The sequence below is a fragment of the Diabrotica virgifera genome, chromosome 1 (assembly GCF_917563875.1).
Source record: "Diabrotica virgifera virgifera chromosome 1, PGI_DIABVI_V3a".
Classification (NCBI taxonomy): domain Eukaryota; kingdom Metazoa; phylum Arthropoda; class Insecta; order Coleoptera; family Chrysomelidae; genus Diabrotica; species Diabrotica virgifera.
This window is the reverse complement of record NC_065443.1, coordinates 94,425,806-94,452,047: the sequence shown is the minus strand read 5'-3', so window position 1 is coordinate 94,452,047 and position 26,242 is coordinate 94,425,806.

Here is a 26,242-nt window from a genome sequence, read left to right as displayed (position 1 = left end):
ATTCTAAGATCTTAACCCTATGGTGTCCTCTTATGTGATCTAACAAGTATGCACTATAGTCAACACACAACACAGCTCTGCTTTTACACTATTACTCAAATGGTTTTCTTCGTTTGAGTCTTCTTTCTAACCCAGTATTGTCAAGGAGCTGGATGGCTTCGATGTTTACATGATTATGGGGCCGTCGTTCGTGACTACCTGCCCTTCATAATTTTATCTACATTTTCCATCTCAAGGTCCTGGTGGATGTCGACATTTATGATATACCACAGATCATCAACGATGTTCCTTAATACTTTAGTCTGGAATCTCTGGATGATCTGGATATTACTTGAATTATCACAGCCCCAGAGTTGGCAACAATACGTCCATACTGGTCTCAGTATTTGTTTGTATACAAGTCTTTTGTTATGTACGGACAATGCTGAGTTTCTTCCCATGAGCTAACAAATTTTTTTGTAACATCTCTTCAGCGAAATTTTGCATCTGGTGTTATACCTAAGTATTTTGCAGAATATGCATATAGTATTTGGGCATCATTTATTATAATTGGAATGTTCTGGATTTTTTTATTTGTAAAATTATTGTGAATTGATTAGATTCGTTTAATTTTATTTTCCATTTATTATTCCAATTATGGATTTTATTTATTGTCAACTGCAATTTTTCCGCTGCTTCTTTACTGTTATCGCCTACTGCTAGGATAACAGTATCATCTGCCAATGGGGCTATACCCAAGTAGCAATTTGTTTACGCGACAACGTTGTCTACCGCGTGACAACGTTTTCTTACAACGTTGTTATTGCCTAGAAGACGACCCTATTCTGCACTAATTTGGTGGACGATTTTTGAGTTGTCTTGACGTTGCCTAGGCAACCTTCTATGTTTCGTAAGCGTTGCATTAGACAACTGAAGCGACTATAAAAAGCGCCTGCGTGGCAATGGTTGCTCAAGGAGTCAGACTGGTTATGTTTTTGTATTGTACCCTCGGAGATCCGTGGAAAAAATTTACACCCAAAATAACAAAATTCAGTTTGGCAACACTGTGTGAAAGTTGATAGTAACATATCCTTTTTAAGATAAGCACAACTGTAATTTAGTCCAAACAAATTAATATATTTTTTTTGCCAACAAAAATTAGATTTTTCAACCAAATAATGTTTCAAATATGATGTGCAAAATAATTTTTAATTGGGTTCTGCTAATGGGCTTGCTTTTTGTTGTCATTAAAGTAAAAAAAAACTAAATTTAACTTATTAAATCATTATTGTCCGGTTATCGTCTTAATTCTTTTAACTGTACTAATATCCGTCGAGTAATTCTGAATGATTAATAGGTCGTTAAAACATTTTATCTGTAGCGGCTTCTGGAATATCTTAAAAATATCGAATTTCATTGATAAAATGCACATATTCCACCGATCTTCGCTTCGACATTACCTATATTTTTAACACCTGTATGGTGAATGCGAAAACCAAAAAGTAAACTGTTTTGACATCACATTGGGTATTTAAATTTATATAAATACATAAAGGACTTATTACCTGATGTGAAATTTATAAACGCATCTCAGATTACCGTCAAATATGGATATTTCACCTTTAAAAAACACACGCGCTCCTTTTTTATGACATTTTTGACAAAAAATATGCATATTTAAAAAATCAAATTTTAATATAAAAGTCAAAATTTATGTTAAATATGCTCTGTATAAATTTAATGTATTGATGGTGCTTTTAAAGGTATCAGAAAATGCCTGCATTTTTTATATTCAGTGTTTTCATTTTCTTTACATCCCAAAAATCTCAAGTAAAACCAAAATGGCGCATTAAACAATATTACCAATATTACTAAAAAAATACCTTATTACCAACCCTAGACGGATAAGACAACTTAGAAGTCCAATCGCCGACTATCACAAACATTTTAGAACGCACCCTCTTATTGGGTGACAGAGGTCATGTGACCAGTGTCAAACGTGTAATAGCATTCTCCTTAACAGGTATTTATTAAAAAATTCTAGTAGGCAATAATTTTTAGTAGATTTTTGGTATACTTAATTCAACAGAATTTGATCCATTTTTTCGAATCATGAGGAAACTATAATAAGTATTTTTGAAAAATTTAAACGCAGAATGAAAGTCTGCATTATTTAGAAAAATCAAAACGTTTCTTTTGAATGAGATATTTGGAGTTAAAAGTCACACTACATTTTTCTTTTTTTCTCGTCCCTGTAACTTATTAAAATAAACATTATAGAAGTTTCAGGGACTTTAGGTCCTCGGTAATAACGTAATCTTTCTTTCTGCTTTTAAATGTTTCCAAAATACTTATTAGTTTTCTCAGGATTCACAAAAAATGAAAACATTTAAAATACATTGAACATTTTAACAGGCGACATTTTGCGCCTATCCCCTGTTGTTTTTATTATAAAAAATCCCAAATATATCCCAAAAATCCTTAAGTATATTTTAGTTTTTGATTTAGTAGATTTTAGCTAAAAAATGGTAATTATCAGTTGGTGGTTTGGAATAATTAGGTTTCCAATTTTGTGGAATTCCTCTTGGGACATTTAGGACGGATGTGCATATCACTTTATATACTGTATTTACATGGCCTAAAAGGAATCTACTGATTTTGTGAAAGCGAAACTACTGAAAGAGTAAAAACTGACCTGGCAACCCTATCTACCAAAGCTGATACAAAGATTAAGGTTATCAAATCTCAAATCTACTGATAAAACAATGGACAATGGAATGGAAACCAGCTATTAAAAAAACAAATAAACAAGTTGTTAAATAAATCGAAAATTTCCATCAAAATAAAATATATAATAATAAGAAAAAATAAGATAATAAAGTAAATTCTTTTTCTCCTCTGAAGTTGCCGTAAACGTGTCACATCCCTAAAACAACACCTAGGGTCGTGACAGACAACTACTTAACTACAGAGTCGGCCAGGGCGTAAATTAGTTTAGCATTACATATAAGGTTTTTATGTCGTTGCAATTGTTGAAAAAACTGAACTGTGATATGTAGTTGTCACACTGGTAATAAATTAGTTGCCCGTATAACTAAAGGTATTACTTAACGTTGTAACATCATAATGTCAGTCGGGGTAGGGGACGTTGGTCGTAACAACTGAAAATGCTCTCGGTCAACGTTATATACACTGCATTTGTTGGTACTGACAACCAATGCGTCGAAAAATTGCTACTTGGGTAGTATCATTTTCTAGCCTAATTATTTTTCAATCAACTATTATAAATGGGAAATAAGCCACAATTTAACTAACAAAAAAATGATTTTGTTAAAGTTTCGACGTCCAAATCGGATGTTGTTTTCAAAATACAAAATAATTAATATTTTGTATTTTTACAACGACATCCGATTTGGACGTTGAAACGTCAATAAAATCATTTTTTTAGTTAAATTGTGGCTTATGTCCCATTTAGAATAGTTAATTATAAAAATGCCACAAGGAATAGCTTCAGAACAACATTAGTAATTATTTTTCAATTATGTTGGTAATTCTGTGTACCTGATCAATCGTAAAATGTTTATTTCTAACCCAAATTGGTGGTTTGGAATCATGTTTTTCTCTTCTATTATTGGTTTCATTCTTTTTAGCAGGAGTTTCTCAAAAAGCTTCGACATCACTGGTATTATTGATAATGGTCTATATGAGCAGACTTCATTTGGTGATTGACCTGGTTTTGGTATCATTATAACCTCAGCTATTTTCCATAAATTTGGGATATATCTCAATTTAAATGCAGCAATGACGATGTTGGTCAATTTGACCATGGCTTTACGGGGAGGGTTCTTTGGTAGTTCTCAAGTGATTAGATATCCTGGCGCTTTCTTAGGATGTACCTATGTTATCATTTTTATTTCATTAGCTACTTACAGCTGCTGCCCCAAATAATTTCCGTTATTTTTAATTAATTGCTTTAAATATTAAATGCTTAAAAATTTAAATAAACCATGCTTATTATTGTCTTTTGTAAGGTTATGTATAACGATCCAATATTATTTATCAAACTACATATATTATAATTTATAATTTTGATCGCAAAAATTGTGTATTCATTTATCAAAGTGGAAATTCTGTTTGTCGTCGAGATATTAATGGCGTAAGTAATTTAATCATCGTATTTAATTAAAAAGCAGATGTTAGCCGATGATATATATTTACATGTTGATCAAGATTATTACTATTATATGTTGAATACTTAGTAAACGCATCAGAAACAAGCAAATTTTATACGGTTTTCACTACTCTGTTATTAAAGGTATTACTTCCTATTTTTAATTTTCAAAACATTACAGTATTATTTTCCTGTTATTATACATGTAAAATTTGATACGTCGTTAAATTATACTACTTTTTCCTCAATTATACACTGACCGGCACAAAACACGGCCACCCCAAAAAATGGGTAATATTTGATGTCTTGAATTTCCTAAAACTGTTGTCCGATTTAAGTGGTTTTTTTAATATGTTATAGCCTTATTATTGAGCAAAATTTCTGTAATAATATTCTTGCTGGACAGGTAAACTATCATTGTATACCGGGTATACCAATCAAACTGTGTTTTATTCTCAAAGTTTACCACACTTTATTGAATATTCTCTGCTATTGAATAGCATTTATAAAATACTGAAATTAAAACTGAACTATAGTCTGGGCAGATTATCCGACAGTAGGCCATTTTTGGAAAAAGTTATTTACCAGCAATTTTATTACTGGAATCGAATCTTATGATTGTATGTTATATTAATAATATAAGGTATGTAAAGTCCGCAGATAGTGTGCTACTTGTTTTATAAACAAAATGGCGCCCGAAAATAGTGTTTTTTTTTTCAATTTTTGCTCTATATCTCCAAAGATTTTACTTTTATACGAAAACACCCAAATAAAAATTAATCGTAATTAAATTCTGCATAGAGGCGTGTTTTTCCCGATTTACTTCGACGAAAATTTTCCCTGCAAAATGCGGGTTTTTCCAACAAAATCTTTAATTTTCAACTAAAATTTTAAATTAGTAATTGTTTATCAATAATTAAATAACTTGGTAATATAAAATATCTTTTCGTCTATATTATAATTCCAGAAGCCGATAGAAACTGAATAAACAGTTTAGCAACAATTGAATTGGAAATTATAAATTTACGGTCGCTATAATAACCACAATAATTACGATACATAAGAATAACTATGATTTTTGTATAAAAAGGAACTGTACCTATTTACCCCACTTTACAGAATTGAAATTGGACTAATAAAGCGGCCTCAGGAATATTTTAAAATTATAAACAATTTTTTGGCTTATAAACAAATAGAATATCTCGGGAAATATTAAATTAATTTAAATCGTGAAAACGACATTAGAAAAAAAGCGGCATGACGCTTCTTTTAAAAGAAAAAAATTAATTGTAATGAGTGGTTCGTGAGATACATCCGGTCAAAGTTGACCGGAATTTACGGCAAATATATACGCAATACGATCATAATTTTTGAACCATCACCTTTTCAATTTTGTCCTCATTCTCCACACCAATTTTCATATTTTTAAAATACTCATAACATATATTATTATAATAAAAACTATCGATATTACGACTGAAAATTGACAAAAACAGTAAAATTCCAATCAAAAATTAGGTTAGACAAAATGTAATCTCAAAGTTCAAAATCGGTATACGTTAAAAAAATGCATTTTCTCGGCTTCCCATGGAGCAATTTTCTTCATTTTTTTCCTTCCCAAGTAACTCGAGTAGAGCCATCTAACTAACGCATTATTAAATGTCAAAGTTGCTTTTGTTTTGTTATAATAAATTTATTTTTTTATTATAACAAAAATTTTCATTTGTTTCAATAAAAATTGTTTAAATAATTATACAGCTTTCAAATGAGAATGTTTGTGTTTTTAACGTTAAAAGGTACACTTGTAGTAAGTTTATCTAAAAAAAGTCTACAATTGGAAATAATATGTAGTTTTCTTTTCTTATAAATAAATTAATCTATTATAACAAAACAAAAGCAAGTTTGACATTTTATAATGCGTTAGTTAGATGGCTCTACTCGAGTTACTTGGGAACAAGAAAAGAATAAAGAAAATTGCTCCATGGGAAGCCGAGAAAATGCATTTTTTTAAATATGTTGGATAATAAAAAAGTTAGGTATTTTAACAACTAGCCATGTTCTTAATTAATACAGTGTTTCTAAATAAGTGCGGCAAACTTTAAGGGGTAAATCTGAATGAAAAAATAATGGTCGTTTGCTTTATAAACACTTGTCCGCAAATGCTTCGTTTCAGAGATACTGGATGTTGAATTATTTTTTTACAAACTAACGATTTATTTATTGCTCTAAAACCGGTTGAGATATGAAAATGAAATTTAGTAGGATTTAAGATACAATTATTGCATATTTTTTGACATGCAATTAAGAATTTTATATTCTCCATTGGCGCGCATACGGGTAATATTACCCGCATGCACACCAATGGTGAATATAAAATTCTTAATTATATGTCAAAAAATTCAACATCCCGTACATCGGAAACGGAGCATTTGCGGGCATATGTTTATAAGCAAACGGTCAATAATTTTTTATACAGAAATATTCCTTAAAATTTGTCGCAGTTATTTAGAAACACTCTGTATTAATGAAGAACATGGCTAGTTGTTAAAGTACATAATTTTTTCATTATCCAACATAAGCGAATGAATAAAAAAAATGTTAAGAAAACCTGAGGCTATAGTTATGTTTTAATTTCAATATTTTATAAATGCTAGAATATTCCACAGGGTGTGGTGAACTTTGAGAATAAAACACAGTTTGATTGGTACACCCGGTATACAATGATAATTTGCCTGTCTAGCAACAATTGTATTACAGCAATACTGTTAAAATAAGGCTATAAAATATTAAAAAAAATCACTTAAATCGGACATCTTTAGAAAATTCAAGACATCAAAATTACCCATTTTGTGGGGTGGCCGTTTTTTGTGCCGGTCAGTGTAGATTATTGAACAGGCGAGAGACAAAAATGTAAAACGTAACTAAACCCGAAACAGGTGGATACCAAGCGTGGCTAGTGTAAAATAAGTCCAGAGAAATGAAGTATTTCCGTGAATTTTACCCGGCCAGGTATCTGACAATTTTTTTGAGATTTGTGAACCTCGATAACCAAAAAAAGAATGTATGTGTAATGTGTTCCAAAATATAACCGCGCTAAACATTGCTTGACTACGGTTATAGAGCGACAACCGTGTGGGCTGTGGCCGTAAAATTGATCCTCCTCCTCCTCAGTCGTTTCCTCATTGCTGGGTGTCGTGATATACTATAATACGAGCAACTATCTCTTTCCATCGGCTTCTGTCCTGAGCTTCCCTCATGGATTCAGAGAATGTTTTTCCACTAGCTCTCTGTACTTGATCCGTCCATCGAGTAGGTGAGCGACCTCTACTTCTGCGCCCTTCAACGTTTCCCGAAATTATAAGTCTCTCAAGATACCAGTAAAATTGATACCAAAATGAATTATTTTGACAGATTGTCCAAATAATATTAGGATTTCTTTTTAATCTCCTTTCCAAAATAATCCAAAGACAAAAAAATTATAATAAACATATTTAGATATATACTAAAAACACCAATATTAATTTTCACACTTTATTTGTACTGATACATAAGTAACTTGAAAGATTTAGCAACTAAAAAAAATGAATAACCATTTCTAGAACCATATTCTAGTTCAATCAGAGAGTGCAGCAAGCACCTCTACCGGTTTCGAAACTTATTAGTCTCTCATCAGGAGGCACATATGCTGCTCTCCCTGATCCAACCAAAACAAACCCCAGCGTGCAGTCCCGGATTGCAATGAACGAAATGGCATAGATGCCCAAGCGGCAACTGCTAGCAAAAAGACTAAGTTTTCACTCTAATGGCATATAAAACAATATAATGCTATTCTATAGCCCACCAGAATGAAAACAATGGGAACCTTCTCTGATTACACCTCCGAGGCTTCTACAATGTGCAAGCCTTACGGATGCTGAGACTAAGGAAGATGAGGGAATTCTACAATTTACAATTCACGTCCCATCTGCTCAGCGCGGTAAAGTTCCAACGAGAATGGTTCCCGTGGTACTCCAATCAGAGTAAATGTAAATCAAAAATGACTAAGTTTTCACTCTAATGGCATATAAAACAACATAATGCTTTTCTACATCCCACCAGAATGAAAACAATGGGAACCTTCTCTGGCCGCTAGAGCATCTATGCCATTTCGTTCGTTCCAATCCGGGACTGCACGCTGGGGTTTGTTTTGGTTGGATCAGGGAGAGCAGCATATGTGCCTTCTGATGAGAGACTAATAAGTTTCGAAACCGGTAGAGGTGCTTGGTGCACTCTCTGATTGGACTAGAATATGGTTCGGCTGTATTTTCGTTTTGCAACGAAATTGAAAATGGTTATTTTTTTTTTTTATTTACACTTACTCTGATTGGAGTACGACGGGAACCATTCTCGTTGGAACTTTACCGCGCTGAGCAGATGGGACGTGAATTGTAAATTGTAGAATTCCCTCATTTTCCTTAGTCTCAGCATCCGTATGGCTTGCACATTGTAGAAGCCTCGGAGGTGTAACCAGAGAAGATTCCCATTGTTTTGATTCTGGTGGGATGTTGTTTTATATGCCATTAGAGTGAAAACTTAGTCCATTTAGCAACTAACTTCATACTGTCGGTGTGCACGTATTACTTCATACTTTATCGCGTCCAACGAACTATAACTTCAATAATCTAAGTTTATCGCAGTAAGTTCGGTGGAGTTTTTAAATTATTAACTGTCTATGGCCAAAAATGCACAATTTTAAGAACTTTTGAGTACCAGTAAAAACTAAAGCATCTCAAAAGAATTTGGAGTTCATTATTTGATAAAACAAGTTTAAAACGAGTAATCTGCCATCAAGTGACAATATCAAACTTTATTTCCGATGGTTGTTTAGTTGGCGGCTCAAGAACTCTAATGTCTTCATGGAGTGAGGGGTTACTGGTGATTTTTTCCTATTCCCTTTTTTAAGAGAATGTTTCTTCGAAGATCTCGTGAAGAAATGTGAATTTGGATATATATAGTAGGTGATATTTCACGTGGTGTTGTTAAGTGGTACTTCAATGTTTTTTTAGGTCGAAAGCTGTTGTGCATAAAAGTGGCATACTTAGTACTGAAAAGACCAGACTCAGGGCAGATATTTGCATGCGAGACTATGAAGTAACAAATTGAAATGTTATTATAATAACCTAAACATCCGGTCGGATGCCTAAACGACACAATTTGGAAAAACAAACACCTAAGATTGGAAACAAAGGCCCGAAGTCAGTTATTGGGCCAGTTATGACTTACACGGTCGAAACAGGACCAGATACAAGCAAAACATGAAGACATCTGGAGACCAACGAAATGAAGATCTTAAGAAGGATTGCTGGAAAAGGGCAGGGTAAGAAGTGAGGAAATCAGACGCATATGTGGGTAGACAATATAAATACCTTGGTAAATAACAGAAAAGCAGAGTGGAATGAACACACAAGCAGGATGACTGAATCAAGGATAGTAAGAACAGCCAGGGACAAGTCACCGTTAGGCAGAAGAAGTATAGGACGCCAAGGAAAAGATGGAATGACAACTTAGGGGCAGAATGAAAGGCACCGTTGAGAAAAACAGGCAGTACTGCCTTAATTAAAGAAAGAGAAGAAAATTATAATATTCGTGTTTCACCAATTGACAATTTTTTTTAATATATTTACTTTTGATTGATACTGGCTGAATGACTATAGTCCAAGCCAAAAAGTAAAAAAAAAAGAAGCAAAAGAGACAAACATAGAAGGTATATGAAGCCAAAATGGGAAAAAAAGGGAAGGTCGAGGAAGACATAGTTGGACCAAATCCATATGATATAGGTGAAAAGAGAGATATATACATATAAGTGATATGAAGAACCTGGCCACCAATAGAAGTGCATGGAAGAAACGGATAAGAGGCGGAACCATATATCCGACCCCTTGAAGGGCCCTAAAGATTATGAGAAAGAAGAAGAAGTTTTTAAGGTTATATAATAAATTGTCCGAAACGTCAGGCGTATCTTTGCCCGTTCTCTTCGAATCCATAGAAAAGTTGTTAACTGATTAAACCAATCGAATATTTACCTCGTTTATTTCATAAGACCAATTTCTTCAATCTCTAATTTTTTTCTCTGTACATTAATAGCCGTTTCTTTGTCATTGTTTTCTCAAAATGTTCGAGATAAATGAACAGTAAAAATCTGTCGTGTTCTATCATAACACTTAATTATTTCAATGCAATTATACGAATTACAAAACTTTTAACGAAGATACTGAACTCGATAAGAAACGTATAATTATTTACGTCATAGCTTTGTTCACTTTGCAAGAGAGTTTAAATAAGCGCTAATTTCAGCTGATGATGTACGAAATTAAAACGATCGTTAAGGGCAACGTCTTTCTTCTTTTTTTAACATTGGCGCCATTGGGCGATATTAAGTTCAAAGTTTCAAATACATTTTAAGTAGACATTTGAAATTCTTGATTAACAATATTACATATTACGTAAAATTTCAGCCCAATAAAATGAAATACATCTACAATATAGACAAAAACTTTTTTTTTTCATTTTCTTTTGACATCTTCCACGTCTTTTTTCTGTCCCTCTTCTTCTTTTTCCTTTTTTTTTGTGTAGACATAACTTTGTCTGTTTTTGAATGTTCCTCCAGTAAGTTGTCATTCCATTATTTTCTTGGCCTCTCTGTGTCAATTTGTTGACATTCGGCTTATGTGGTCATCCTATTCTACTCTCCTGTTTTTTATCTAGTTATTAATGTTGTCTACTTTGCATCTCCTTCGTATATCTGCACTTCTAGCTCTATCCCATAGTGCCTTACCATCGATTTTTCGAAGGGTTTACATCCCTGCTTTTTTTGGCATTCTTTTTGTCCTTTCTGTATTAGGTGGTATTTCTGCTGCGTATGTCATTATTGGTCGGATCACTGTTTTGTAAATTATGCCTTTCACTGCTTTTCCGATATTTTTATTTCTCCATATTGTTTTATTTAGGTAACTTAGCGGGTCTGTTTGCTTTATTCACTTGATCTTCTACTTCTGTTTCGAGCTTTCCGTAGCTAGATAAATGTGATGCCTAGATATTTAAACTCCATTACTTATTCTATCATCTGACCCTCCGCAGTTCTAATTTACATCGTATTAGATTTGCTGTTAAAACCATGCATTTGGTCTTTTTTTGGGGGAACTATCATGTAAAATTTTCTTGCGGTTATATTAAATTGGTGCAGCATACGTTTAAATCATCTTCACTTTGAGATTTTAGTATTGCGTAGTCTGAATTGCAGATTATTTTTTAAGTTGTGTTTCTCCCATTTGGTATCCTTTTTTAGTTCTTAGTGTTATTATAATTTAATCCATGATCAGGTTGAACAATAGAGGACTGAGGAAATCAGCCTTCTTAGGAAGGAGGGTCTTATCCCATTGCCTGCTTCAATTTGATCAGTTAGTCTCAATCTACTAACTTTCACTTAGTTATCGCCGACGTCGATAAAAGCATTTCAGTAAAATACATTGAGGACCATTTGGTCTCCATTAAATTCCCTTATAACAAAGTTATATTAATCATTGCCCGCTCCAATAATAAACCAACCTCTTTTTTAGAGTTTTTACCAACGCTGAAACTAAGTTCGCTGATGCTCTCCTGAATGGTATCGGAATGGATGAAAAACGATTGAATTGCGAGATCCCACGATCAAGCAATTCCGTTCCAGTCTTCCTCCAATACTGTTCGAGATGCAGCAAAAGTGGACACTCCAGCACAGTGTGCACCTACCAAGCAACCATCTATCCATATTCCGCTTAAACAAAATCACATATCGACCGCTTGCGCAACGAGAGATGTGCCCAAGTGCCCTAACTGTGGACGAAAACATTCTGCATTCTGTACAAGAGAAAACATCCTGCACGCACAGAAAACCTACAGCAACAAACATTAAAAACGCCGAACCTCTCTTAATAAACAAGCAACACCTATATACGAACTCACCACCGACATAAAATCTATTATACAGCTGATGTCATTTTCCCTATTTAATATTTTTGAGACCGCACATTTCGTTAACAATATCACCAATCAACTATACAGACACACAGTCTCCACTACTGCTCATAATAATACCATAAACCAAACATTTTAAAAAATCCGTAACTAATTGATAAACTAATACACTAGGCACCTCACAACACACAGTACGCACATACACACTTAGAAAAAATAACAATAAAACACAACAAAAATTATAAAATTATAAAAACACAAAAATATCATAAAAATTATAAAAAGTAAAAAAATAAGACACTCTCACACGGACACATACATAAAGTTACCTCTCACCATACCCTGAACGATCATCTCACCAAACATTAAAACAAATAGTACACATCCTATACACCTAAAAACCAAAAAATACTTACTATATCTCCAGATACATGAATAACCAAAAAAAAGAACTAAGCGATCGCGTACGCTCCCTCATAAAACCAGACAAGCCACATAAAACCAAACAGGATAGGAGGAAGGTAGTTTTCTGTGGTTTCCTACCTTCATTGCACAACGATACCTATACCTAGGTGAAGATCTAGCCACAGCTAACCTCCACGCGATTACCAAAAATACAGAAAAAGCCAAAATCTGAAAAGAACCGTTTGCTCATCGAAATTGGGTTTTCGTTTCAGGCTTAGTGCCAACGCCGACGCTAGGGGAACAGCAAAGGAACTCGTCGGCTGGTAGCCGGCATTTTTTTGTAAATATCGAACACGTCTCTGACATCTTCATAGGTCCCAGTTCCCATTTATCTTCTTATACCCATTCCGTGAAAAGGCAGGAAAGCCTAAACCCGAGTTAAATAACGTGTTCTGATTCTGATTCTGATCAGTAGGGAGCGGATTTTATGCTAAATGCATATTGCATGCATATTTCGCATATTTGAGCACTTTACTAAATTTGGCATATTTTTAAAGAAACATGCATATTTTGTGCATATTTAAAAACATTGAAGTCCAAAAAAATTTAATTTTTTAATTCGACACAAAATATTTCCCCGCACAGGCTGTCGTATCTATTAATTCGAGAACTACCTGAAGAGAGACGGTTCATTCACTGCCTTTTCATTTTTTCTTAGAAAATACCCGATCTTTACACAAAGTACTTATAGTGCTTAGAGAACGCCGTTATAAAATGATTGTAGGATGTTAAAATAATGAAGGATGGTTTACCGGGAAATCCGAATTTTAATTACTTTTATTATATTTAGTACAAATTGTATCCCAATTTAGTAGGTACCTGTAATTCTGGTGATTTTTTTAAATCCCCTATTGTTAAGAGAATTTACACATTTAACCATAGATTTACGATTTCCTAACGGAAATTGAAATATTCATGCTTTAGATCAGATCCCGTCTTTAAACGGCTTTAAAACTTTGGAGGATATATATGCGAAATTTTTAATGGAAATTTTGAAATTGATTTTGGTGCAGAATTTTCGTCTTTAAGTTATTTTATTGCGCCCCAATTACTTCTGTTGATATTGAAAGGAGTTTTTCAAGTTATAAAAATATTTGATCTGATCAAAGAAAATGTTTCCTCGTGAAAAATTTGGAAAAACACATTGTAGTGAATTATAATCGAAGATATATATATAGTGATATTGTTGTTTTATTTTAAATAGGTAACTATTGGTATCAGTTTTTGTAAAAAATGTGAATAAATTGCATTGTATAAAAAATAACGATTTTATTCGAAAGATAATAAATAAGATTGCCGCCCCCCCTGTAAAAGAACCCCCTAGAATAGAATAGAACAGAAAATTTGTGGTTTCTCGAAATGTGAATTTTTTGAATTTTTGTGCATATCTTGCACATATTTCGTAATTTTTTACTGCATATATATGCGCATATTTCATCAAAATTGATCGCATATAAATCCGCTCCCTACTGATCAGTTAGTTCTTCATCTACTTTTACTTTCGTTATCTTTAACGTATGGTATGATTTGTTCTTCTTATATGACCATTTCCAAAAAAAACACGATTTTTATAATTACTTACAGTAGGTAACATAGATTTTTCTAATCAAATTTGTAACCTATTTTGTTAGAATACTCCACAGCAGTGTACTGTTTTTCTTTTGTTGTAGTCACTTTAAAGTAGGTAGCTAAATCTCTGTTTTCGCTGCTAACTTGTTTGCCAACTGAAGCACCCTACATATTGTTAATAACAGATAAAAATTATATATGTTACGGTGCTGTGAGCAGAACGTCTTTAACAAAACTAAACATAATCCAATCTATAGCTTTGACATTAGCACTAAATACCTTCAGAACTACGTTTTAGCGAGAGATCCACCTTTGTATGTACCTAAGATATCAACAACCATCCTTAAACTATATCTGGAAATATCAGCACATTAACACATAATGCCGTATTCTAACAGAAGGGTCCAAGTATTGGTGCTTTCAAACAAACTAAAAATATCTCTTTCTTTGTAGAACGAATAACATCTTACTTTGATATGGATCAGTAAGTCTATCTCTCAAGTAAGTATAAATTCTCCTCCATGGACAATGCAATCACTTATCTTTGACCTAATTCTCACAAAATACGCCTAATTAAATACAAATCCAATTATGATCAAACATACTCGAAAGTTATATCTCAGTATTCTAATTATCCCCAAATCTACAGTGATGCCTTATGCTGCTGCATACTGCTCTAAATACACTACTCTACTCACACCATATCCATACCTACAAACTGCTATATTCTCACAGGTGAGTCCATAGTGAGGATAAATGCGTCATCATCGCAGACTCATTAAATTGCCTGCACCTAATTACATCCTATTAGGTGTAAAACAACTTAAAACAATTATTGAACAACTTACGTTTTGCAGACGATACAGTAATAACAGATAACAGCAATGATTTACAGAACGTAATGCAACGCCTTAATGAACGCTGTCATGAGTACTGACTGAAGATGAATTTAAAGAAAACTAAATGCATGATCATAACTAAATCAGCACACGTAAACATCCAATTAACTATTGAAGATACTGTGATTGAGAGTGTGGATAACTACAAATACTTAGGAACATGGATAACATCAAATGTAGACCAAACCAAAGAAATTAAGACACGTATTGAAATAGCACGTGCATCATTCATTAAACTTAAAAAGTTTCTTGGTTGTCGGGATATAAGGTTAGAACTACGCCTAAGGATGCTTCGATGTTACGTGTTCTCTACTCTTCTTTATGGCTTGGAAGCGTGGACGTGGAAACCAGTCCATTTGAATAGATGGCCGCCTTTGAATTTTGGTGTTACAGAAGAATCCTATGAATATCATGGATTCAAAGAATGTCGAACGTGGAAGTAACTAGAAGGATAGAAAATCAACCGGAAATAATACTAACTATCAAAAGACAAAAGGGCAAAAGTACTCATTATTACAACTTATTATGCAAGGCAAAATCCGAGGAAAGCGAAATGTGGGAAGACGAAGAACATCCTGACTTAAGAACTTACGGGAATGGTTCGAATGCAGTAGTGCAGAGATATTTATAGCGGCAGTCAACAGGGTCCGCAGTGCCATGATGATTTCCAACCTTCGATAGAAGATGGAACTTAAAGAAGGAGAAGGTGTAAAAAAATATACCCTACAAATTCAATGTGTCGGGCAATAAAAAATGTGTTAATTTAATTCAATCAGCTCGAAAAATGTAGCAGATATCTGAATACTTTCGCATGTAAGAATAAAATGAGAAAGTGGACAACCTAGCAAACAAAAGTCGAGTAAACTCACAATACACTACAAAAGTTAGAAATTAGCCATACAGCGGTTTTAAAAACCTAACTAAAGCTTTAGGAACTAAACTACATGAAATTCCCCCTCACGTGAAGACCATCTGGAATAAATACATTAAATAGAAGAGACCAAGTAATAATTAATCGACAAGAATTGGAGATGATGCACTAAACCATAAAATTCGGAGTTAAAAAATGTTCCCTCCCTTTGACGGCAAAACACATTCTGATTGATTGCCAGTACTAGGAATAGAATAAAAAAGAAGATAATATGGAATTTCGGAGGACACGAAAATCACCTTCACTACAAATACCGAACACGAACTATATTATTTAAAAGATTTATGTTTATATACTATACATCTATCTAATGTAAATAAATCGAATTCTTGTGTACGTTACTCCACTAACAACCCTGCGAGGTTTACGTGAATTGAATATATCTAAACAAAAAATTATTCGTGATATACTAAATATTTTGTGATAATTATTACTAGAGCTCGGGAAATATGCACTTAAAAAACCCTAAAATATGCATGCAAATATGCACAAAAAACAGTTGAAATATGCACTTAAATATGCTTTTATGCATTTAATGCATATAAATAAATAAACGCTGTAATCCCTGTTTTAAAGGTATTTAATTATTTATTTGGTGCCAATGATGGACTGTCGAGGTATTTGCTAAAAAAAATATAATTTTATGCTAGTCATAAAAAAAATTTATTGAAATTTCTATAACCTACATCATTATATTCATTTTTTATTCTTTATATTCATCATTATTCTTTATTATTTATTATTACAATTATTATTAAAATTATACATTGTTAAACGTTTTTTTAAATTTGCTACAGAAAAACAGTCGTAGGTATATCTGATTGTAATTGTTTAAGCATACACGGAAAAACTTCTTTCTACTTCACATGAAGTTGAAGAAGCAAACTTAAAATATTGTTTAATTAAGGGTTCTACCTCTAAAATTAAATTATCTTCACATTTCCCCATCTTAATAATATTTTTTTTAATTATTTTTTGATATCCCTCATTTTTCTTTAACACCGTGCAGATTTTTCATAAACTTTGTTGGTTTTACCAAGGTGTTTAATTATTTCATTTAATGAATAGATAATTTCAATACTTTTTTCTAAAGAAATGTTTCGCTTTTCTAATTTAGTAATTGGGTAAGTAATATTTACAAAATTGGTTTGGATATGTGTCAAATTAATGTTAAATAACGGTTTTCTTAAAACATCCACACATTTTTCATAGCACCTGAGTTGGCTGCTCACGTCTACATCGAAACTACAAATGACGTCTCTAATTCCCTCAAGATTATCGGTTATGAAATTTACAGAATTGAACCATGTTCTCCATCTAGTTATCACAAGTTCAGGTGGTAAAGGCACATTAGGTAAACGATCTTTATACACCTATACTCGCAGAAATGCTTTTAAAAATATGTTTTCATATTTGATACAAGGGTATTGACCATTGTAAATTCCATCCTTACAGTTTGTAGCATCGTGCTACTCTATTTGTAGCAGACGCGTGCTCTAGACAAGTAACAAATTTGAAAAAAATATTTTTAAATGTTGTCCACCTTTGGTCATATGGCGCAGCATCACTTAACAATAACAAAATGTTTTCACTAACAAAATGTGACTGCATATTGTAGAGTCTCCTTCGTCTCCTTTATTCGTCGCCTTATAAATTGTAAAAGGCAGATATTAAGGAGATTACCAGAAAGTGGTTCCACGAGAATTTTCAGATTTATTGTTTAGATCTGAGACTTCTCATTTCTCTTTAAAATGCATCTATGCAAAAAAAATGCAAAAAAGTCTAAAAATATGCAATTTTAATAAATGCATATGCACTTATAAAATTTATCCAAAATATGCAAATATGCACTTAATATGCATTTTGCATATTTCCCGAGCTCTAATTATTACACTTCATGATCATTTAACTTCCATATTATAAAACTACAGAATTTAGTTTAGTCTGTTAAGGTACGAATCTTGTACAATAAATGGGCACATTTTAGAACAGTCAATAGATTTAAGCAACTGGGATGTTGGATCGATAGGAGCCAAAATTCTTATCTAGAAATAAGATCGAGAATAGAACAGGCCAGAAAATCTTTCGAAAAAATCAAGAACGTGCTTTATAATTCCCAAGTAAAACTCGAAATTCCACTACGTTTATAAAAATGACTGGTCGACTCTTCTCTATGCAGTTGAGACATGAACCCTTAAAACATCCACCGTAAATAAATTGGAGGCATTTGAAATGTGGATCTACCGGAGAATCCTCAAAAATTCATGAGGATCAAAGTGCTATATAGAGAAGGCAGGGAAAGAGCACTTTTCAAAACAGTGAAAGTTAGAACAACGTCATACCTAGGTCACATACTGAGAAATAATAAGTACCAATACGCTCAACTTATAGTGAAAGGAAAAATATCGAGGAAAAGAGAGGACTAAGAAGGAAAAACCTAACGGGGCTACGATACATTCGAAAAATCGAGGGAAAGAAAGAACTAAGAAGGAAAAGCCTATCGTGGCTACGATACATTCGACAATACACAGGGCTAAATTTTGAAAAGAAAGAGATCGCAATTGTAGTAGCCAATCTCCATTGAGGAGAGGGCACTTTATAGGCAACAAAATAGAGAAATATATTTTGCTCCGACAATTAAAAAAATTATTGATATTTAATCGTGGAAAGAATCTAGTCAATATTATGTTGTTTTATTCTGTAATTTATCCTGCATTCTGTAATGATTCGCCGATGTCAATAAAAACATTTGATTGAATTTACTAGATCACCCTGTATCGTTTACAATTAACAAGGAACTGACTGACGACCACTCAATTAGAGCCGTCACCTTTACAAAGGTAACTCACAAAACCAAAACCATATCAAGTGAACCCATCCGACAAAACACTTTCGATCTCAAGGCGGTAAACTAGAGCAGTGTCTTGTTATAGTTTGTAAGATTACGAACGCACTGGTCCAGTGCTCTCTTACAAGCAGAAGGGAGAGCACGGCAGTCATCATTGTGCTTTAACACACGTGTGCCAAAAACTTTACGTGCAATCCAAAATAGGACCGAAAAACTGTGACTTTTAGTGCCTGACACGTGCTTGGAGTTTCTCTCTTGATCTGTCATTCAAATTTTGTGTACTGTGATTTGAAACAAACTGAAATCGTACAATATAATCTAAATTTAAAATTGTCACAAATTTAATACCTAATGAATTTTTATTAAAAGTCGTGAACAACTGATCAGTGAATTTTTTTCTGGAATTTTGGTGGACTTAATGTTATTGCTGAGAGAACTTTTAACAATTGCTCAAGATTTGGTGTGTCGCAGTTCATCTTTATTTAATCAACATTTTTGTAAAGGTACGTATAATATGTCAACTTCATCCCTTATTTTAATAGTTTTACTAAATGCTAAAGATATGAATAGATTATTTAAAATTAAATTTATGAATTTTATTTGATGTTTCTGTTCTGATCTACCATTGAACTCTCTCGGTTACTTCTAGTTTCAAAAAAAGGTTTTTGGGCCATGAAAAATTAATTTGATAATTTTTATTCATACTTTATCTTTTATTTTAAATAATAATTAATTAAGTGCCTTATTGCTGTACAGGATTTAAGGTGTTTTTTATATTTTTGTTTAATATGAAAAACTTTAATGAGATTATTAGGTTTGTTAATTTCGTTGACTTGATTAACTGAAAAGTTAGTAATTATTAGTTGATTTTAGTTAAGATTTTAGGTAATTATAAGTCTTGTAAATGGTGGTAACACAGTCTGTAGATAATTGTTTATATCTACTTGCAAAATTTACTTTACTCTGGGCTCCCTTCTGATACCCCATTCTTAGAAAGATATTAGATATTCTTAACACTAAAATTTAATATTACTAAATATTTAATATACAGTGCGCTGGAATAAGTGTTACCCCCCCCTTATTAACTTAGTTATTTTAAGCACATAAGCAAAACTCCCGGACAGGTCGATTTTTAAAATAATCATAGTGTATTATAGCATCAATGTTTCGAACTTTACGCGATCCCTCTTCAGGTGACAGGCACAACTTTGATTTTTGTAAATGGGAAAGTACATCACGTGACAACCAATTTAAAAGCTTTTGAAGCACTGATTACAAAAATGTCTAATACTTTAATACTTTTTAAGGGCGTAGGCGCAAAATTTCGTTCGGATTATTTTTAAACGCATTAATTTTTTTGGAATCCTGAGAAAACTAATAAATATTTAAAAAAAATTTAAACGCAAAATGAAAGATTACATTATTACCGAGAGCTAAATGTCCCTTAGAATAAACAAAATGTTTCTTTTGAATGATATATTTGAAATAAAAATCAGACTAAATTTTCTCTTTTTTTCACCCCTGTGACTTATTAAAATAATCATTATAGAAGTTCTCAGGGACTTTCGACCCTCGATAATACTGTAATATTTCATTCTGCGTTAAATTTTTCAAAAATACTATTAGTTTTCTCAGGATTCGCAAAAAATAAATGCGTTTAAAAATAATTCGAAAGAAATTTTGCGCCTACGGTTTTAAAAAGGATTAAAGTATTATACATTTTTGTAATCAGTATTTTAAAAGCTTTTAAATAAGGTGTCACATGATGTACTTTCCCATTTAAAAAAATCATAGTTGTACCTGTCACCTGAAAACGAGGGATCACGGAAAGTTCGAAACATTGATGATATAATATACTATGATTATTTTAAAAATCGATCTGTCAGAGCGTTTTGCTTATGTGCTAAAAATAAATAAGTTAATAAGGGGGGGGGTAACACTTATTTCAGCGCACTGCATATGACAATAAAACTAGTATCTTAAACGGAAACTAACTACAATTTTATTTTAAAATTCGTTTGTTTTGATGATATTCACTACAGAATTTTCAAAGAGCGATTTCCGAAATAGTGCCTAATCTTAACGTAAAAATAAACGTATATAAAAAAATATAAAAGTAATTACATAAAAGTAATATAAAATAAAAGTATTACCTACCTTACCAACAAAAAAAGAGGTATTGAACAAAAAAACATTTTATGCCACCACAAGTACCCAAACTGAAGAGCCTCAATGTTGCGAAGTAAGTCCAGAGCAAAAGTCAAAAAACACAGAAGATAAATGTCAGTTTGTAATTATTAGTAACTTAACCCCAATATACACCCCTATACAAGTGGTACACTACATTAAAGAGAAGCTAGGTATCAAAGAATATATTAGATGTTACGCCCTCGTTAAAGATGCCGACACATCAACTGGTTCTTCATTTAAAATAGGCATAAAATCTAGATCATCGATTAACTTACTATTTAATAAGGAAATTTGGCCACCTGGTGTAATCATTAAATGGTCCATTGAATCTTCATATTCCGAACCATCCGAGTCACATAAGAATCCGAAGAATATCAGAAGCCCTGTTATCCCGGAAAATCCAGTTACCAGTTTATGCAACAACAAAGATGAAGTACAGAACACAAATATATGTTCAGACAAGCAGGCCATCGAAATTTGTAAATCTAAGAATCCTTTCCATTCGCAAATTAATTTCGTTAAGAAAGATACTTTAGAACCATCTATAAATCTGGATCCTTTGACTCCACCAAGAGTTAGATTAACCAATAACTCTAATAGTCGGTATCTTCTAGCCAGATTAAGGGAACCGGATATCTTAAAAGCCATTAAACTTCATCTTGCTTATCTACACGACCAACCTGCTTCTGTATTTTACGATGGATTTACCAACACAAGCGTTAAACTGTTTTTGGCTTCCGAAGGGCTTCCTACCATCACGGCAGATCTACGAAAAATTCTTCTAGAATTTAACGAAGTCTATGGAATTGGTCCAGATGAGGTGGAAGCTGATCTTGCTGCTTTTAGGTCCTTTCTCGCTTCTGAAAGAATTATCCATTTACAAAAATCAAGGGAATGTCACCAAAATTACTATTCCGCTGTGTCCCCTAAACGAAATTTTTAAACATCACGACGTGTTCTGAGGAACTAGAATCCTCAAATTATTTTAGTGATAACAACTTTAGCATGGTTCTGATTAATATTCGTTCTATAAGATATAAAACTGATGAATTATTTCTATTTCTAGAGGAATTAGGGTTTCCTCCGATAGTTGCGGTTACTGAGCACTGGCTTGAAGTCAACGAGCCTTTTTTTGTAGAAAAATATTCCACTATTGCTAGGTACGATCGTCAAAGTTCAGCGCATGGAGGCACCCTGATTCTTTCTACAAGTAATGATTTTTCTCTGGTAACAAAATATGATTTTCTATTAAGCGAAGCATTCTTTGAGTTTTCCTTAGTTTACAGTAAGAACTTTAATCTTTATATTATTTGCATTTATAGATCACCTGACTCTTCCGTGGAACTATTTTTTCAGAACCTGCTTAATTTGTTAGATGACCTGCCCCATAAAAGCAGAAAAATTGTATGCGGGGACTTTAACATTAATTATGCTGCTGCTTGTGCTACACAAATATCCCTGGTCAACATATTTGAATCGTATGGTCTAACAATGCACATTGATTCTCCTACAAGGATTACAAAAACTTCATCTACCATAATTGATTATATTGTCTCAGATTTCTCACCCCGTGATGTCTGCTCTACAACTGTTAATGCGGGACTATCTGATCATGAAGCGGTTTATACGAAGTTTAACATCTTTAGCAAGCACTCTTCGAAAACTCGACGTTTAGGTAGGATTTTTTCCGCTCGGAATTTTCGTAAATTCCAAAATTTATGCTTAACCTCTGAGTGGCCCTTTCCTTCTATGAACGTCGATAATAATTTCAGTGACTTTTTGAATAAGCTTGTCTGTATCTTCAATAAAGCATTTCCTTTAATCACAATTAAGCCAAAACATCACAAACCCTGGACTACCAAAAGTGTCCGCATATCAGCCAAAAATATGCGTTCACTACTGTACATCAAGAAATTTACTACCAACGTCTCTGTTACTGAATATATCACCAAGTACAGGGCGATCTATTTAAAACTTATAAAATCAGCTAAAAAATTGTACTATCAAAATCGTCTGAGAAGCTCTAAAAGTGTTGCAAAAGAAACTTGGTCCATAATAAACGATCTTCGTAATAAAACTCACACAGCTCAAACATTTTCCCTTCCAGACCCAGAAAATCTAAATGAATACTTTGTTAATGTGAGTAAAAATATAACATCAACTATTGTGTCACAACAAGATCCCATTTCCTATCTCCCTAATTCAGGAAAGGTCTCGAATTCATTCTTTATAAGACCGGTTGATAAATCTGAACTGATTCAGACAATCAATAATATCAAAAGCAAATCTTCCTGTAGTACCGATGGACTATCCATAAAAATTTTCTCAAATCTCCCAGACAGTGTGTTGGGAGTCCTCATCTCTCTAATTAATGATTCTTTTGAGAAAGGTAAATTTCCAGAGTGCCTAAAGACGGCCATCATTATTCCTCTTCATAAGGGCGGTGAAAAATCAAATGCCTGCAATTATAGACCTATTGCATTACTACCGGTACTCTCCAAAATTATTGAGAGACTCATAAAAGCCCGACTTTTGTCCTTTCTCGTTGATAACAATATTTTATCACAAAATCAGTTCGGCTTTTTAAATAATAAATGTACCACAGATGCCATGTTTTCTGTACTGCATGAGGTTTATCAAGCATTAAACAATAATCTGCACACTGCCACTGTTTTTTGTGATTATGCCAAAGCTTTTGATTGTGTGAATCACGACATTTTGATAAAAAAACTAGATTTCTACGGAATTCGAGGTATTTCTTCGAACTGGTTTCAATCTTACTTGGATAATAGGAAACAACTGGTTAGAGCAAATGATACAGACTCTAGTCTCAAAAATGTTGTATGTGGGGTACCACAAGGTTCAGTATTGGGTCCTCTACTTTTCCTTATCTTTATTAATGACATCACTAGCTTAAAAATCGATGGAAAAGTTTTTCTTTTTGCTGATGATACCAGTATCACTTGGAGCAACTCAAATATCGCAACTCTTCATGCTACTATAACTTCTGATCTACTTACAATAAAATCTTGGTCCGATTCAAATTTACTCTCTTTTAATGTAGATAAAACAGTAGCATTGTCCTATAAAGGAGCTCTTCAACCCTTACCTCTTCATAACAGCCAGATCAGTATCGTTGATTCTGTAAAGTTTCTTGGTATTTTTTTAGATAGCAATCTGAAATGGTCCCTTCATATTAATGTGTTAAGCAAGAAACTATCCTCAGCTTGCTTTGCAATAAGATCTGTTTCAAAGGAAATGAATTTAGCCTCTTCCAAAATAACATATTTTTCTTTGTTCGAGTCACATCTTCGATATGGTCTCCCTATTTGGGGTTCTGGTACGGCTGCCCAATCTGATGTTATTTTTAAATTACAAAAAAGAGCAATAAGATATCTGTTTGGCCTCAGAAGAACAACACATTGCAGAAGCTACTTCAAAGATCACAGGATTCTAACACTACCTTCTTTATATATTTTAGAAACTGTTTGCTTAATTCGTAAACATCTACATGTCTTTCCAGCAAGACCTAGACATGACTATTCCATCAGAAATTCTACCTTTGACATCTATTTACCGATCCCGTCCAGTGAGTTAGTAAAGAAATCTATATTATATTCTGCAAAAAAACTTTACAACCATCTCCCTCTACAACTTAAATCTGCAACATCTTTCCCCAAGTTCCGTAAAATGACTAAAGCCTATTTATCTGAAAGACCATATTATTCAACAGCAGAGTTTCTTAACCAATAACTAAGAAAGTACAGTATTCTTATTTATAAGTATAATCTTAATCTATATTTGAGTGTCATATGCAGCAGCTTAACTTAACTTATTAAATTTCTTAAGGTAGATTATGCAATTTGCAAATTTTTTTTTAAATTTTGCAATAGATTGTTACTGTTTTTTTTTGTTTATCTTCATTATTTTTATTTATGTAGACGATTTATATCATTTTAGTAAATTGTATTTGTTATTTGTTATTGTTCTTATTTATGATTCTTGTAAGCTTTGTCTATAAAATTGTTAAATTTTTCATGACAATAAAGCATATTTCTATTCTATTCTATTCTATTCTATTCTATTCTATTGTCTAATGAGCATTAAAAGGATAATTCTTTAAAATTGCGTAACCATGACCAAGGGCTTTTCAAAATGTTTAAGAATACGTATATTTACAAATTAAAAACTATTTTCAACATGGAATGGGGCAATTTTTCCACATTTAGTTAGATATGCGTTGTTCAATAAAAATTGAAAGTAATTGTAATTGTTTCAAAGTAATTGTTTCCCAAACAGTTCCAACAATATATTTTTTTAAGTCCATACTTCTCACAGAAAATGCTTGTCTTGTTTAGTAGTAGTTGGAGTTTCTCAACAAAGCTTGCCACAATCACAGTGTTATCTGCACATCTATTATGGTGTTCAAATAGTAACGCTTCTCCAAAAAAACTTTGTATGTATTAATTAATAATGGAGACATAAGACATCCTTACCAAACTCCTTTCCTGATTTCAATTTCTGAACTGGCTTGGTTATCTTTTACAATTTGGGCTCTTTCTTCCAGTAGGCTTCTTATTATTCTTAAGTCCCTTTTGTCTATTTTTTTTAGGATTTGATCTAATTTTTCATCTATTAGATACTTTGTCAAATGCTTTCTCAAAATCAACATAACAAACATGCAATTATAAAAAATTGTAAAAAGAGCCCTCCAGTGGTACGGGCATGTATAAAAATGTCGGAGCACAGATGACCGAATAGAGTATGAGATTGGGACCCGCCGCACAGTGGTTCCAAAATGCTGAGAACGTGGTTACGAGGTAAAATAAAAGTCCCTATTTAGGGATTTTCATGTTTACAGTTGTTTTCTCATACTATCTTAGAGTCGTAATACGCAGGTATACCTAAAACTCAGACCGGACCTATTCTTATTCACATCTCCGGGACAAGTAAGCCAAAGCCATGTTCGACCTTATTTTGGCCGGCAGTGAAAGAAAAAGAACGCGTATATTGAAAACGTAGTAAAAAGTTTTATAGTTTATTAATTTTATTGCTGTAAAGCACAATCTTCTTTTCCAAGTATGTATTAATGTAAGATAAAGGTTGACTAAAGATTTGATAACAATAAATGCATAAAATTTGTTAATGAATAAATAGTAAAAATTTGCTTGAAATAATAAAATTTTTGTAAAAATACA